Here is a 17,140-nt window from a genome sequence, read left to right on the forward strand (position 1 = left end):
GGATATATATATATATATATATATATAAAGTGTAGTATATTGCCACTTAAGTGTGGCTGACCCCTAGGGGTGGAGAATTAACATTGCTTATATATATATATATATATATATATATCTTTGTCCCCACATCACCATATATATATGGATACACACACACATATATACAGACATATAGATGCATATACATATATATACATATATATACACACATACATGCATATATATGTATACACTTATATGCATATAGACATACACACACACACACACACACATAAGATATAAGCAAAGTATTAGTCAATAAATACTTCTAGACTATGTGTAATTTGCAGTATCAATTACTTTGGAATTTGATTCAAGCAAACTGTAAACAAGCAAAATCTTGAAATAGGCGGTGGCATTATGTACTTTAAATCTAAACAGAACTTTTCTTGTCACATTTAGACACAATTAAGTGTCAGTAGTCACATTGGAACTATTTTTACTAGATGTGGAGAATGGTAATTAGTAAAAGATTATTCAAAGCAATTTATAGAGCATAACAAAAACATGAATGGAAGTGTTTTCCTGCTCAGGACAACACTAGTAGATTATATCTGAAGGACTTGACTAGGGCAGGAAGCCGGAAGTTAATGCTCTATCTCCTCAAACAGTAAAAAATGGAATGGAAAGCCATTTTATAATGTAATTCGGTTCAATTTTGTTTTCTAATCAAAAGCTTAACCCTTCTGTAATCATAACTTTCTTGAAATACAATTTTTGTTTCAGTTAATTTTGAAAAATAATGAAGAATTTAGAAAAATAACTTTGCTGTTATTAATCTGGTTGTTGCAAGATAAATTATCATCATCATCATTTAATGTCCACTTTTCATGCTGGTGTGGGTTGGATGGTTTGACTGAGAACTGGCAAGCCAGGAGGCTGCACCAGGCTCCAATCTGATTTCTGCAGCTGGATGCCCTTCCTAATACCAACCGCTCTGAGAGTGTAGAGGGTGCTTTTACGTACCACCAACACAGGAGCCAGTCAGGCAGCACTGGCATCAGTCACACTCGAATGGTGCTTTTTATGTACCACCAGCACAGGTGCTAGTCAGGTGGCATTAGCATCGGCCATGCTCAAATGGCACATTTTATGTACCACTAGCACAGGTGCCAGTATAACCTGAATATAATTTTTTTCCCTATACCTTTAGTTATATTTGTAGTCCAGGTGTGCCACCAAATTTTGAAAAGAATGAAAAAAAGTTGCAGAGCATTGCACTAGACCACTGGATTATGTATTTTAGTTGATAAAGACACTACTGAACTTAGTGTAGAAATAAAGATCCTTAGTATAAGTTCAGGTTGGAACTAAGTACATAACCAGTAATAACACACATGATTACAACTGGAGATGAAAATGAAGAATAGATATATAAATAATGTAACAAACTTTAAGGATGAGATTAATAGTCCATAAAATTCAATGTATTTTTATATATCAATGTTAAGAACAAGATTGTTATATCTCAATGTAGTTCCTAAGATTAACCTTTCCAACATGATGGTAAGAACCTGAGCAGATCTGCTAAAACCAGTGAGGAGAAAATATTTAAGATCTACATGACTGATAGGAGTCACATTTATAAAGAGCAGACTAAAGTTGATGAATTTCTTTTAAGGTTAAGTGTAGATCATTATATACTAAGAGACAAAGCAGAATATATATCTTTATCATTTACAACAGTAAGATGACAAGGGTGGGGCAATGATATAATGTAACCCTAAACTAGTCACTGGAATAGTTGAGTGGTTTATGGTTCAGAAGATCAAATCTTTTGCGTGACAATTATGCTCAACTATTGTCTATATATATATATATATACATACATATACATGTGTGTGTGTGTGTGTGTGTGTGTGTGTGTGTGTGTGTGTGTGTGTAGGTGCAAGTATGGCATAGGCACACCTGTGACCCTATAGGTGCAGGCATGGCTGTGTGGTAAGAAGTGTGCTTTCTAACTACATGGTACTTTATCTTCTACTATAGCTCCAAAGCCTTGAAAGTGTATTTGGTACAGGGAAACTGAAAGCCCTTACCAGTTTCCAAGCAAGGTAATATTTCCATGTGGTTAGGCACGTTTCTGCAGAATATTGGAAAGGAATGACATTCATTTACGACAATCACGAGATGTCAAAGCAAGGAGACACAAACATCCACACACACACACACACACACATGTGATGAGCTTCTTTCAGTTTCCATCTACCATATTCACTCACAAGACTTTGGTCAACCCATGGTCATAATAGAAGACACCCACAGTGTCATGCAATGAGACTGAGCCGGAAATCACATGGTTGGAAAGCAACACACACACACAAATCATCCTCATCATCATTTCACGTCTGCTTTCTATGCTGGCATGGGTTAGACAGTTTGATTGGAACTGGCAAGCTGGAGAGCTGCACCAGGTTGCAGTCTGATTTGGCATGATTTCTATGGCTGAATGCCTTTCCTAATGCCGACCACTCCAAGAGTTTAATGGGTGCTTTTTATGTGCCACCAGTACGGGTGCCATTTACATGACACCAGCAATAGCCACGACTACGATTTCATGGGTGCCATTTACATGACACCGGCAACAGCCATGAATATGGTTTCACTTGGCCTGACAAGTCTTCTATATGTTTTATATTATATTTTCTATTTTGGTCTTTGGGATTAAGCTGACCCTTTGCTCACAGGCTGTAGAATATCCACAAAATTCAGTTTTAAGTTGACTGCATTACAGATGTGTATAGAACCACTTATATAGTCACATATCAGCTGAACTACAAAGCGTTTTAAATGTGTGCACACACTCAGTGACAAGAAACAGATTTTCACAATGTTAGGGATATCATTTTGCTTAATGTACAAAAAGAGGTTATCTATCTAGATAGTACAGCCAATTTATTCATATTAGGTGCGTACTAAAGTAGGTAGATAGTAAATAAACAATATAAATGAATACTTGAAGAGCACTAGAGTAACAGTATAAACAGTACAGTTAAGTTGTTGATTAACCCAGTTATCACAGCTTGATTTTCTGACCTACAGCATAAATCTAGTTGATTGATCATTCTGGAATGACTCATAGATATACAAGCCAACAAGGAAATCTTTACATGGCTGCTCAACCTGCAAGTAAAAGCAACCACATTTCCCCCCAAATTCTACCCTATCATCTTGAAACAGAAAGAACACCTTAAACAACATAGTCTTAGATATTCAATAAGGATGATGATGATGACGATCATCATCATCATCATCATTGTCATCATCACCATCAACACCACCACCACCCATAACATCATCATTATTATCATTGTTTTAACACACACTTTTCCATGCTTACATGGGTTGGAAGGAATTTCATGAGGTAGATTTTCTATAGCGATATGTCCTTCCAGCCACCAACCCTCACCAAACATGTTTTCATGAAAGGCTGGAATTGAAGAACACTGTTGTATGATGGTAACACTTATTTGCCATTATCACATGAGGTAATGGAAAGAAGACACCAACTCACACATTCTTGCATATATAAATATGTATGTTTGTGTGTGTGTAAGAGAGAAAGAGACAAGCTTTTTTCAACTTTCATCTAGCGAATCCACTCACAAAGCTTTGGCTGGTCTATAGCTGCAATAGAAGACACTTGTTTAGGATGTCACACAGTAGAACTGAACTAAGAATCATGTGGTTGGGAAGCAAACTACACCTAGGCAGGCATGTGGAAGTGCAAGCAATGATCATTATCATCATCACCATCATCAATGTCCACCTTCCATGCCACCATGGGTTGGATGGTTTGACAGGAGCTGGCCAGGCATGAACCTGCACCAGACTTCTGCGTCTGTTTTGGCAGTGTTTTTAAGGCTAGATGCCCTTCCTAACACAAACCACCACACAGAAATAGACTGAGAGTTTTTTTACATAGCACAAGCACAGATGAGGTCAGTTTTGGTATGGTTTTTACAGTTGGATGCCAAATGCCAACCAATGATATATTTGAATAACAGAGGGTGGTCATGGCTGGAATGTCATTGATCATAGATTGTCTGGAATAGGGCTGACATGGGGGTAAATCAAGAATACCAACAAGTGACAGGTGTGTCACACCAGATATGTCATATTTCAGTCCAGTGTAGAACCAACACAATATCAAGTTTCATCAGGTGCACCTTGATGGTTAGGGTATCATCATCATCATCGTTTAACGTTCGCTTTCCATGCTAGCATGGGTTGGACGATTACTATGTTCCATGTAATTCAATAGACTTGAATGAAACTATATCTTTTATATCAAACTTGTTTCAGTCATTAGACTGTGGTTACGTTGAGGCATCGCCTTGAAGAATTTGTTTTTAACGAATTGTGACCCCAGTACTCATTTTTTTTAAAGCTTGGTACTTATTCTATTTGTCTTTTTTGCCAAACCACTAAGTTTACAGGGACATAAACACACCAACACTGGTTGTCAAGCAGTGGTAGGGACAAACACACACACATGTCTATACACACACAACGCTTCTTCCAGTTTCTGTCCACCAAATTCATTCACAAGGCTTTGGTCAGCCTGAGAGTATAGTAGAAGACATTTGCCCATGACTTGTGTAGGTTGAACTATGTAAAATGTTAGAGAAAGAAACCTTGCTGTTTCTTGTAATGCATACCAATGCATACTTCTAAAACAAAATTTTTTCAGGGGCTTTTAAAATAATATTGTGGATCTCAAATGTTCTCTTTTGTTGTGTGGGCCCCACAAAATCTTATATGGATCCTCAAGGGCCCATTTGGACCCTGGTTGAGAAACACTAGTTTAAACACTAAAGGGTTAATAATCTGAGATTGAATCTCACTAATGTTGACTGTACCACTTAACAACTCATGGAACAGTCAAACAGCAAGTAGGTCTCCAATTATAATTCCATTCCCATCAAGGATGTTTTATAAATATTATAACTACTACAATACTTGACTCATATTTCATAATATTGACTCTGGAAGGATGAAAAGCAAAGTTAACCTCAATGGGATTTGAACTCAGAATATAGAGGTTCATAACTAAATACTACAGGCATAACACAACAAATTCTGCTATTCTAAACACGTTTATTTTCTCAGCATGACAAGTACTTCTACATTTCATATATAATGATGCCGCTCTTCTCAGAAGTTCATAAAGTAGACCAAGTTACTCTGCTGTGAAGAGAGAGCAGTTCTCGTGTTACAGACAGGACCTCACCTCCCATTCGTTCTCCTCCTCCTCCTCCCAGTCGTCTTCTCTTTCTTCAGAGACTGTACTTCACTGAACTTGTTGCTGTTTGTTCTTAAGCTTCAGTTAATTTCTGATCAAGCAGATAGACCTATCTTAAAGTAGAGACACTCCAGTCATGAGCATCCCAACATAACCTTTCTTCACATTAAACCTTCCTTCCTTCTTTTTTTAAAGATAGTTTAGCATCACATGAGCAAGATTTGGCTGTTCTTTCTAACAGATCGAATGACTACAGTGATATATATCACTGAACTGCTATATAGATATATAAATGGTAGTGCCACAGCCTCTGTCTAAAGCAAGTATGCATATGTGTAATGTGTGTATATGTTCTTCAGCTTGTTTGTCATTTGACTGCAGCCATGCTGGAGCACCACATTGAAGGGTTTTTAAAGTCAAACAAATCAACCCCATGACTTATTTTTTTAAGCCCAGTACTTATTCTTTTGGTCTATTTTGCCAAACCGTTAAGTTATGGGCTCTATGTATATATATATATATAGATAGATAGATAGATAGATTGATAGATAGATGCACACACACACACCACCACCACCGTTGCCTCCACCATCAAACCCTCTAAATTTAGTGTTTTATGTTACTGTTTTCCATCACTTAACCCTCAGTTTTCTCATATATATTTTGAACTGAAGAGAAAAACACGAATAAAACAAACATTAGTAGGGATAAAATTTCACATCTCTACACACGTCATATATATATCACGTTTATTTCAATATTACATGCTAACACTCATACGCACACTCATACACACACACACACATAGATAATCACACAGAACTGTGAAATTAATACAGTAAACAAACTTATTTAAATTCCCACTCTAAAAGTACAAGAACTAATAAAAATTAACACACACACACACCGCACAACTATGTGTATGTGAATGTGTGCGTTAGTGTATGTGTGCATGTGAGTGTCTGTGTCTGTGTGTGTATGTAACAAAATGTATATTCCTTGCAGCTGTTTACCATTTCTCTTGGGTGTTCAATGAGCTAAATTGTGTGTGTGTGTGTATATGTATGTATACGCAGGTGTATGGCTGGACGTATATGCAAATTCATTACGAATTCTGTATCCTACAGAGTTAAGATAGCTGTTCCAGGATATGGGTTTGAGAATGGCAGTGACTGGAAGCTTTGTTTTCAGGAAAATATAAAAGCAGCACCTAATACGATGCTAAGATTCTTACATACGCAGTATATATATATATATATATATATATATATATATATATATATATATATATACACACATATATTTGTGCGTATATGGATATAAATGTACAGTGTATGTTTCATATATGTAGATATACATATGTATATCTATGTATATATGTGTATGTATAATTTTATATGTACATATAAAATTAAATCAAAAGGCAGTGCTCCAGCATGGCCGCAGTCAAATGACTGAAACGAATAAAAGAATATGTGTGTATGTGTGTCTTTTCATCTGAAAAGACACACATACACACTTTTATTTCTTTTATTTCGCTTTTATTTTGTTTATTTATTAATATTTTTTTTTTGCATACGTCAATCAATACATCATCACCCAGTTGTATTATCTAAATTCATGATATTGTCACAGATGAAAACCTCAACTCACTGTGTAATTATGTAAAATAATAATAATAATAATAATAATAATAATAATAATAATAATAATAATGGTTTCAAATTTTGCCACAAGGGCAGCCACTTTGGAGAAAGGGCTGTGTCAGTTACAGGGACCCGAGTGTTCAACTAGTAATTTATCAACCCTGAAAGGATGAAAGGCAAAGTCGCCCTTGGCGGAATTTGAACTCAGAACGTAGTGCCAGACGAAATACTGCTAAGCATTTCGCCCCGCGTGCTAACGATTCACCGCCTTATTGATAATAATATAATAGTAATTCTTTCTACTGGAATTTGGGGGAAGGAATTAAGTCGATTACATCAACTCCAGTGCATAACGGTACTTATTTAATCAACCCCGAAAGGACGAAAGGCAAAGTCGACCTCGGCGGAATTTCAACTCAGAACGTAGTGCCAGACGAAATATCGCTTAGCATTTGGCCTGGTGTGCTAACGATTCTGCCAGCTCGCCACCTAAATAATAATAATAATAATAATAATAATAATAATAATAATAATGGTTTCAAATTTTGCCACAAGGGCAGCAATTTTGGGGGAGGGAATGAGTCGATTACATCCACCCCAGTATTCAACTGGTACTTATTTTACTGATCCCGAAAGGATGAACGGTAAAGTCGACCTCGGCGGAATTTGAACTCAGAACGTAGCGGCGAGCGAAATACCGCTAAGCATTCCGTCCAGCGCGCTAACGGTCCTGCTAACTCGCCGCTTCTAATAATAATCTTCGTAAGACTTACGAATCAAAATCTCTACCAACCGATCAAAGCAAATTTGAAAAGACTAGGTCTTGCTGATGAGGACTAATAAGACCAAAACATATCCTAGTTTTCTCACCTTGCCAACTAATAATGAACACATTTCTCCCTCTAAATGTGAAAATTCAGTTTTCTGTTTGAGTAACTGGTACTACCAAAGCAGCGCGGACCCGAACGCGCAGTCACGCGTCCGCGCTAGCTAAGTCTTGAGTGGTCGATCCTAACCCTAACCCTATCCCTAACCCTAACCAGCGTGTGCAAATGAATACGTGTTTAGGGTTAGGGTTAGGATCGACCACTCACGACTAGCTAGCGCGGACGCGCGAATGCGCGTTCGGGTCTGCGCTGCTTTAGTAGTACCTGAGTAACTTTTAATTTCTTAAAAGCCTTCTCTCTTTTAGTTAAAATTCAAAAACAATTTGCAATAGATTCTTTTTTATGTACATCTCTCAAGACATCACAGCCTACCTAAGGCACCCAAATTCATGACACTAGTCTACTTGAGTTATTTCCCTTTAAGCCCCTTTTTTTTTCTGTAAAGATGTGTGTGATGTTCCACTGGAATCAGTTTCTTAATTGCACTATAAAACGTGTATGATCTCTTAATTTTGTGTATGAATATATTAATATACATACAAATATCACAAATAATATAACTTACGAGAAACGCTGATAATGTGAATGTATGTATACAAGGGGTTTAATTGTAATTCATACACATACAATATATAATATATAATTATATACGGTTATGCCCCAATTTTCTTTACGACTCATTTTTCAATATTTACTATGTGGGTCATTTTTTTTATTTTGCCTCCTATCATGTTTTGAATATTCAAATTATATTTTCATAATTTAATAATATTTGAAATACATTTACCATCTGCATGATGTGAGAATCTATAATTCGTTAAAATATCATAACGAATCATTTCAATAATGCATACTAATTACAAAATAAAATACAGAAGTACAAAGGGACGGCCTGTGTTTTTAACACCGTATCTGCCGTAATTGCGTAGATGTTATGATCAAAAGAAATTCCAGACACGATGAAATTATTCATCTGTCCTTTTTAGGGAGAATCTAGGACTACACTGCGTTCGTCCCTATATTAGGATAATAGGGGTGTGATTTCAGAGAATTGGCTGCTATTTCTGGCAAGTAGGTAGGCGACGTACAGGCTCTCTCACTGACTTGTGGTAGAATGTACACACATATATATATATATGTATATATATATATATATATATATATATATATATATATATATATATATACATACAGAGAGGGGGAGAGAGAGGGATAGAACATAAAAATCCTACGAAACATACTATGTTATGTGATTGTGTGTACGACGTTTTGAATTATTTCATTCATGCATAATGTAAATAGTACAACGGGCTTGTATGTAGACTGTATGGGAAGAAAAATGTGAGTCAGTTCGCTTGACCTGCTAGAAATAGGAGTCATATCTTATCTCAGTTCACACCCTATCGTCTGTAAAACGGACAGTGGATAATGTTCTTCATATACACAATGTCTGGTGAAAAAAAAAAAGATAGGATGGTCGAAGCTGGAATGTCTATGATAGGCCAGCCTTACTTGCATCATAGCCAACTTGGAACTAAATAACTAATTCTCCCACTACCAAATAATGGTATAAATGAATATATAATTATAAACTAGTAACAAACAGCAAATTTCGTAAAATAAGACAAGTTCGTGTGCGGCAGGATGAGGTGAGGCCTGAATATATTAAACAGGGATCGTTTTTTGAAAGCATGAGGAGTGTTCTTAAGACACAAGAGTAGAAAAGTTGCAGAACATGGTATATTACTAAAAATAAACAACAAAAAAATGGAGCTTAAAGGAAACTAGAGATGATCTAAGTTCCCCTACTACCATCCCCAAAACAAAAAGTTAATAAACATTTTTAAAAAATCAGATACGTTCGTACAGCGTGAGAGATCGGTCCTACGCTTCAATGGTTAACAATTCCATCTTATCAAATGGTATACAAAAAAATATACAACGCAAGGAAAACTTATGTAGGTTCAGTAATAAACTCAATTAGAATAAATATATAGATGATGTAACTGTAAAGTTTATATCTCTAAAAGGGAAACATTATTCAAATGAGAACGAGATACTTATTGAAGTAAAAAGAAATATCAGCATTCTGAGACTGTGCGATGCACGGAGAAGAAAGAGTGAAGAGAAAAAGGAAAAATAAAAGAAAAATTAGACAGGAAAATGAGGAGCAGACATAGACAGAAGAGGATATAGAGAGGGAAAGAGAAGGGGAGAAACAAAAAAGAAAAGGACTTCCTCAGTAGAATACTTATAGATAGCGCAAGCATGTAGAAATTGAGAAAATGCATTTGAAAATAAAAAACATAAATAAGAGATTTGTGTGAAAAACATCGCTGGATTAATACATATATCCCAGGGTATTTTCTACTAGTCATACATATATATATATATATATATATATATATATATATATATATATATATATATATACACATACACACACACAGCTAAGGGAACTTCTTACGCAGCTTTATTTTGCAGACATATTACTAAGAGCAACTAGTATTGTACACGTAAGCGACATCAAACATCAATGTTGAATATTTTATTTGCCTACCTTTTATACATATTATATATATAATAATATATTATTATATATAAATATTGCGTGTGTGTAAATTTAGGCTGCTACAAACTGAGTCCATATGTTTTATCTCTGTTTTGAAATCGTAGCCATGATTAACCATTTCTTCCTTCTACATAGAAGAGTTACTTTACTGTCTGTGATGAATTTTTTTTTAAGGGGTTCATTCAATCACTACTCTGCTTAAATAGAATAGTACACACGTGCGCATATATATTATTGAATATATATTAAGACTTACGTGTATATTGTGATATATGCTGTGTGTATACCTCCATACATGTACACACACACACCTACTTTATATTATTTTTTGCTTGTGTGTGTATGTATCTATGTGTATATATATCATCTTCATTTAATATCCATGTCCCATGCTGGCATGGGTTGGACGGTTTGACAAGGATCCAGTGGCTCCAAGATCTGCAGTGTGTTCCAGTGTCTGCTTTGGTATGATTTCTATAGCTGGATGCCCTTCTGCCTACTGTAACCACCAATCACCTCCTTCCTATACTTTCTCTCCTCTGTGCTGTTCTCCACCATTGAAACCTTCACCCTCATTGCCCTCACATATATACCAGGCATCTTCTATATTTCTCCATCATTTGTTATGGTCACCTCAATCCTGCCCACTCACACAGTCCAAACCTTGTATCAGCTCACCTATTCTCACCACCTCCAATGTTCTTTGACACATCTTTGCCATCATCTCTCTCACTATCGCTCTCTTTATCGTAGTCTCTATTTCACTTTCTTTTCCAACTGAAGGTATCCATATATCTACTCTACCGCAAGACACCTATCTCTATCCCTCTATACCTTTAATTTCTCAACTGAAATAAAGCCACACCCCTTCAATGCTACTCCCTACTCCCAGTTAAAGGGCTTTTGTCTTGCAAGGTACTTGGTGATCCTGTTGGTGCTGGTGCCACATAAAAAGTACCCTGTACACTCTGTAAAGTAGTTGGCATAAGAAAAAGCATCCAACTGTAGAGACCTTGCCAAAACAGCCTGGTGTAGATCCCATGATTACTAGCTCCTGTCAAACCATTCAACTTATGCCAGCATGGAAAGTGGACATTAAATGATGATTGATGATGATGATGATATATGTGTCAAATTAGCACCGTCTCAGATGGGCTGGCCATAGGGATCACATGGGGGAAAACATGCTTCCAGTGATATTCCTGTTTGGGGGACTGAACGATGGGAAGCACCCTTGTGGATGCCCCCTGCAACCCTGCAATGCTACAAAGACCAATTGAAGGAAACTTTGAAGAGTACTGGTGTGGACCAAAATTCCTTGGAAATGATAGCCAACAGAACAGATATCAGAACGAAATGACAACATAGGAAGGACAGTGCCACCCAACTTCATCCAGCACCTATAATTCAATGCAATTCTTACAATAGGCTGTTTAGAGCAAGAATTAGGTTTATTAGCAATCAGAAAGCCCATCATCTACAGCACAAATGATCCCTCTTCATTCCATTTTTACAATCAACATCTATCCACAGTTGCTGTCAAAATGCATATTAAAATTGAGAATTATGGAAATATCATTTGCAGAGTTATTGTATAATGAAACATGAAAGCAGAAAGTTTTGGTATTATTTATTCTCCATTACACATGTTTCATTTGCTAATAGGAATTACGAAGATTTACATTTTAGTTAGATAGACATGTAAGGAATTTCCTATTAGAAATTTTTCAGACAGAGAAAATTTTTATAATATGTATGTATTATAATCTCTCCTTCTCTCTGTCTCTCACTCTTTCTTTCTGTATGTCATCATCATCATTTAATATCAAATCACCATGCTGATATGGGATGGACTGTTTGTCAGGATCCAGTGATCCACAGGGCTGTGTCATGCTCCAACACTTACTTTGGCATAGTTTCTACAGCTGGATGCTCTTCCTAAAGCCAACCACTTTACATTGTGTACTGGGTACTTTTTATGTTACTAATATGTGGAGGAGCACTTCATCGGTTACGATGATGAGGGTCCCAGCTGATATGATCAATGGAACAGCTTGTTCATGAAATTAACATGCAAGTGGCTGAGCACTCCACAGACTTGTGTACCCTTAATGTAGTTCTCAAGAATATTCAGCGTGATTCAGAGTGTGACAAGGTTTGCCCTTTGAAATACAGATACTACTCATTTTTGCCAGCTGAGTGAACTGGAGCAACAGAAATAAAGTGTCTTGCTCAAGGACACAACACGTCACCGGGAATTGATCATGAGTGGAATGCTCTAACGACTAAGCCACATGCCTTCACTACATGTATGTATGTGTGTGTGTACAAATGTACGTATATGCATATATATATATATATATATATATATATATATATATATATATATATGTATGTATGTATATAGTGGACTGGTTTACTGGGATAATGGTTGATCTTCTGATGGTCTCCTTTAAGTGAGACCATTCTTTCATGGTGTACATATTTTGGTAGACATATTTGCTTAGAAAAAAATTTATTTCTGCCACTTGATGCAAAATGGACTAATGTATTACATAATCGCTGAAAAATACCATTTCTTGAAATTGGTAAGCAGTAAAAGTTGAAAACAAAATTTTAAAAATATAGGCTGTTTTTTTTTTGTAAGCCATTTCTGAAATAGCAGCAATCTCTTCAACTGACTTAACAAAGTTTTCCTATATTTATTCAAGAGTTCAGAATGTGAGGTGGCAAAATTGCATCATCCAGTAGCCCTAGAACTCTTCAATGTGAACAGGAAATAAATATGAAATCTTTGGTGGCAAATGATGCTGTCAAATTGAGATAAAAGCAGGTTATGGAAATCGTTGAAATCCTGACATGCATAAATAGCTGTGATCAAAGCAGATCCACACAGAAGATATTGCAATGAATCAAGTCTTAATGATGAGAACCAAGATATTAATCATGGTGACTTAAGAAACAATATTGCTTCTATTCCAATTTGATATCCTTTTAACTAATCACTTATGAGATGTAAGGGATGAGACAGAAAAGTACAGTAAAGATTTTTAAAAAAACATCAAAATGATATGGAAATTCAGTATCAATATTATTCAAAACAACTGTGAACAATACATTGCTAGTCATCCAAGCCATTTATTAAGTCACACAATATCAATGGAATTGACAATCACAAATATTTTGCACATATGGCTAATACTTAAACCAAAGCAATGAGTGACCAGAAATCTATTATTTAACATAATGGATGTAGTAAAAGTCTATTTCTTTGCTCTGGATAAAATTACAGATTTTATTGGATATGGAGCATACCCTCAACTGGAATCTATGCTGGACTGTAGTAAATTAAAATTAGAAAACATTACAGGTGTGTTGTTTGATGAAGCTGCTAACATGAAAGGTGAATACAGTGGCATGAAGAAAGATATATAAGAATTGAACTACACAGTCTGTTTACATTTGGTGCTGTACACTTGTTCTTAATTTAACAGCAATAAATCTGGTTCAGAATATTCTGTTGGTCAAAATTTTAATAGGGTTATTACAGTCAATAGTTGCCTTCTTTTTTTAACCGTACAAAAAAATTAACATCTGGACTGGAATTGCATCAGAGTAGGTACTTGGATTGTCCAAAATGAAGCATTTGCAGAAGATTGAAGGAACCCAATGATGGGGTCTTCAAAAATGTCTAAAATATTTGGCAATTTTGAATCACCATGGCCTATATTGTTCTACCTGTCGATCACTGTCTTACATCAGATTGGCAAGTTTTAAATTGATCCCAAAATAATGTTTAGGATCAATTTACTTCTTTATAATGGTATGCCTTTGACAGTATTTTAACTAGTATTTTCTAATTATTGTTTGTGTACAATACCCTGAGATTATCTCAAAATATTTGTAAACTGGGGGCCTGGATTATTTAGTGTCAGGAATATGGCAGAAAATTTGAAAGAGGTTTAAAAAAATGTGAATTTTGAAAAAAATATGACATCATTAAACAAGAAATTTCATTGAAGCAGCAAATCTGATGTTTGATGATGAAGAAAGAAGTTTTGCATTAGAGTGCAGATTTTGAATTTAGGAAAAAAAAATGTATATAAGGAAGGAAAGAAACTATTGACTGATGAATCAGCAAGAATGTAAAGCTAGATGTTCCAATGGATGGAAGTGTTTCAATGCTTGACTGACCAAATCACCACAAATATCAGTGAATGATTTTCTAACAGTTGTGAACTTGTAAAACATACAGCATGTTTTCATCCATAAATTTTCAAAGCTACCAGAAGCACTGACAGACATCTGCAATCCTCTAGGTTTGAACAATCAAGAATTTAATAAGGAGTTGTTTCTTTTTAATCTTAAATTTCAACTTCCTGATAAAAACCTTTGAATGAAGCATTTGCAGCAAACAACTTCTTAGAATCAGAACTACAGACACTCCATACTCCTCTAGTTATGAATTCAAGTTCATGTTGTACTTGTACAAAGTCATGTTAAATGTATCTGTTTTGCTATTTCCATATCTTGTGTAAATATTCACTGCACATATCTGCATGCTCACATTTTTTTTCTTAGCTTAAAATATCATTTTAACTCTTTCATTCACTCATGTTAGCTGCAAACACACAATCAGTAAGTTAAAAATAGTAAAAACTAGTTTATGCTGAATGCTATCAAGTGAGATACCCAACACGTTTATGCTGATGAGCATGAAATCAAAAATTGCAGAAATTTCTGTGAGTGATATTTTTCTGGGGGGTTTTTTGGGGTTTTTTTTGTGTGTGAAAAACTAGACCCCATTTTCTAGATAACTTGCTGTCTCAGTAATTTGTACTTTATAATACGTACAGATTGTATATTTAATGATTAGAGTTTTAATTTGCACAGCATCTATTTCATTTAACATCAATAAATAAACTATTAAGCAAATATAGCAACATGTATACCTACTTAAAACAATTACTTTATTCCATTCCTTTGCAAAATTTTAGCAATAGGTATAGGCATGAGAGTGGCTGTGTGGTAAGTAACTTGTGTACCAACCACATGGTTCCGGGTTCAGTCCAACTGTGTGGCACCTTGGGCAAGTGTCTTCTACTATAGCCTCGGGCCGACCAAAGCCTTGTGAGTGGATTTGGCAGACGGAAACAGAAAGAAGCCCGTCGTATATATGTATATATGTGTGTGTGTGTATATGTTTGTGTGTCTGTTTGTCTCCCCAACATCGCTTGACAACCGATGCTGGTGTGTTTACGTCCCCGTAACTTAGTGGTTTGGCAAAAGAGACCGATAGAATAAGTACTAGGCTTCCAAAGAATAAGTCCTGGGGTCGATTTACTCGACTAAAGGCGGTGCTCCAGCATGGCCGCAGTCAAATGACTGAAACAAGTAAAAGAGTAAAAGAGAGTAAAGAGGTGGGTCCTTTTATACAATATCCTGGCAAAAATTTCAAGTCCAGGTTGCTCTTGATATGTGTGTGTGTGTGTGTACATTTATATATGTGTGTGTGTGCATATATATGTATGAATATATCATCATCATCATTATCATCGTTTTAACAAATACATTTCCATGCTTGCATGGATTGAGCATATTTAAGTAATTTTTTTATGGTTAGATGTTCCTCCTGTGTCAATGCTCGCCGATTTCCAAGCACAGAAATATTTCCCCATGGTCCTACATGTTTTTCATGGAAGACTGGAAATGAACGACACTGCTTGTATGACCGTGATGCTCATTTACAACCACCATGTAATGTCAATATATATATATACATACACACACACACACATATATATATATATATATATATATATATATATATACATATATATATATATACATATATACATATACAACAGGCTTCTTTCAGTTTCCATCTACCAAATCCACTCACAAGGCTTTGGTTAGCTCGAGGCTATAGCGGAAGAGACTTGCCCAAGTAGGACTGAACCCAGAACCATGTGGTTGGTAAGTAATCTACTTGCCACATAGCCACTCCTGCACCTATATATTTGCCAAATGTGCCCAGGTATTTTGGAGTGATTAACACAATTAACAACAGTCTTCAAATTTTACAGTAATGCTACAGCATAAAGCAGTGAACTGTTCCATTACTTTGATGCTTACTTACAGCATCATCATGGCACATAGTACAGAGCAAATGACAAGATGTGAAGTACTGATTAAATTTCATAACTTGTTTAGTAACCTATTGATTTCTCTCATATTGAAATTGTAAATTTTGACACTTGGCATGTGGATGTTGCTCTTCAATCTTGGGCTGCAGATGTCTGATTGTTGTATATCATTGTGGTTAGAGTAAACACTTAACAACACAGATCAGGTATGTTTTTGTTGTTCATAAATTTTAATCTGCCCAGGAATTGGTTGGAGTTGACAGTACCAGGGTAGATAAAGCAATTAAGAGTATGAAGACAGGGAAAGCCCCCGGCCCATCAGGAATCACTGCAGAGATGCTCAAAATATCTGGCAGTGTTGGCTACAGCCTAGTCACCCGTATTACGAACCAGGTGATACACGAAGGAGTCATACCCAATGACTGGTGTAGCAGCACCATAGTAAACTGCTACAAAGGTAAAGGTGACGCTTTAGACACTAATAATTACAGAGGCATCAAGCTGTTAGATCAGGTTATGAAAGTTATGGAGAGGGTCATAGCCCAACTAATTAGGGAGCAAATCAATTTAGATGAGATGCAGTTTGGGTTCGTGCCAGGTAAAAG

General features: G+C 35.8%; 1 protein-coding gene across 4 annotated transcripts in view; it reads right to left on the reverse strand.

Moving 5' to 3' along the window:
- LOC106880305 (tRNA-dihydrouridine(20a/20b) synthase [NAD(P)+]-like) overlaps nt 1-17,140 on the reverse strand; it is a 233,774-nt gene that overhangs the window by 100,401 nt on the left and 116,233 nt on the right. For 2 of the 4 annotated variants that reach the window (XM_052967408.1, XM_014930181.2), the window contains exon 1: nt 10,378-10,562. The exons of 1 other annotated variant lie outside the window; for it this stretch is intronic. The gene's annotated coding sequence lies outside the window, so the exon portion shown is untranslated. Of the gene's footprint in view, nt 1-10,377; nt 10,563-10,645; nt 10,863-17,140 lie in introns of those variants that run through there. One more of the 4 variants, XM_052967409.1, reaches the window with a different exon arrangement.

Source organism: Octopus bimaculoides, chromosome 4, assembly GCF_001194135.2.
Source record: "Octopus bimaculoides isolate UCB-OBI-ISO-001 chromosome 4, ASM119413v2, whole genome shotgun sequence".
NCBI classification, from domain to species: domain Eukaryota; kingdom Metazoa; phylum Mollusca; class Cephalopoda; order Octopoda; family Octopodidae; genus Octopus; species Octopus bimaculoides.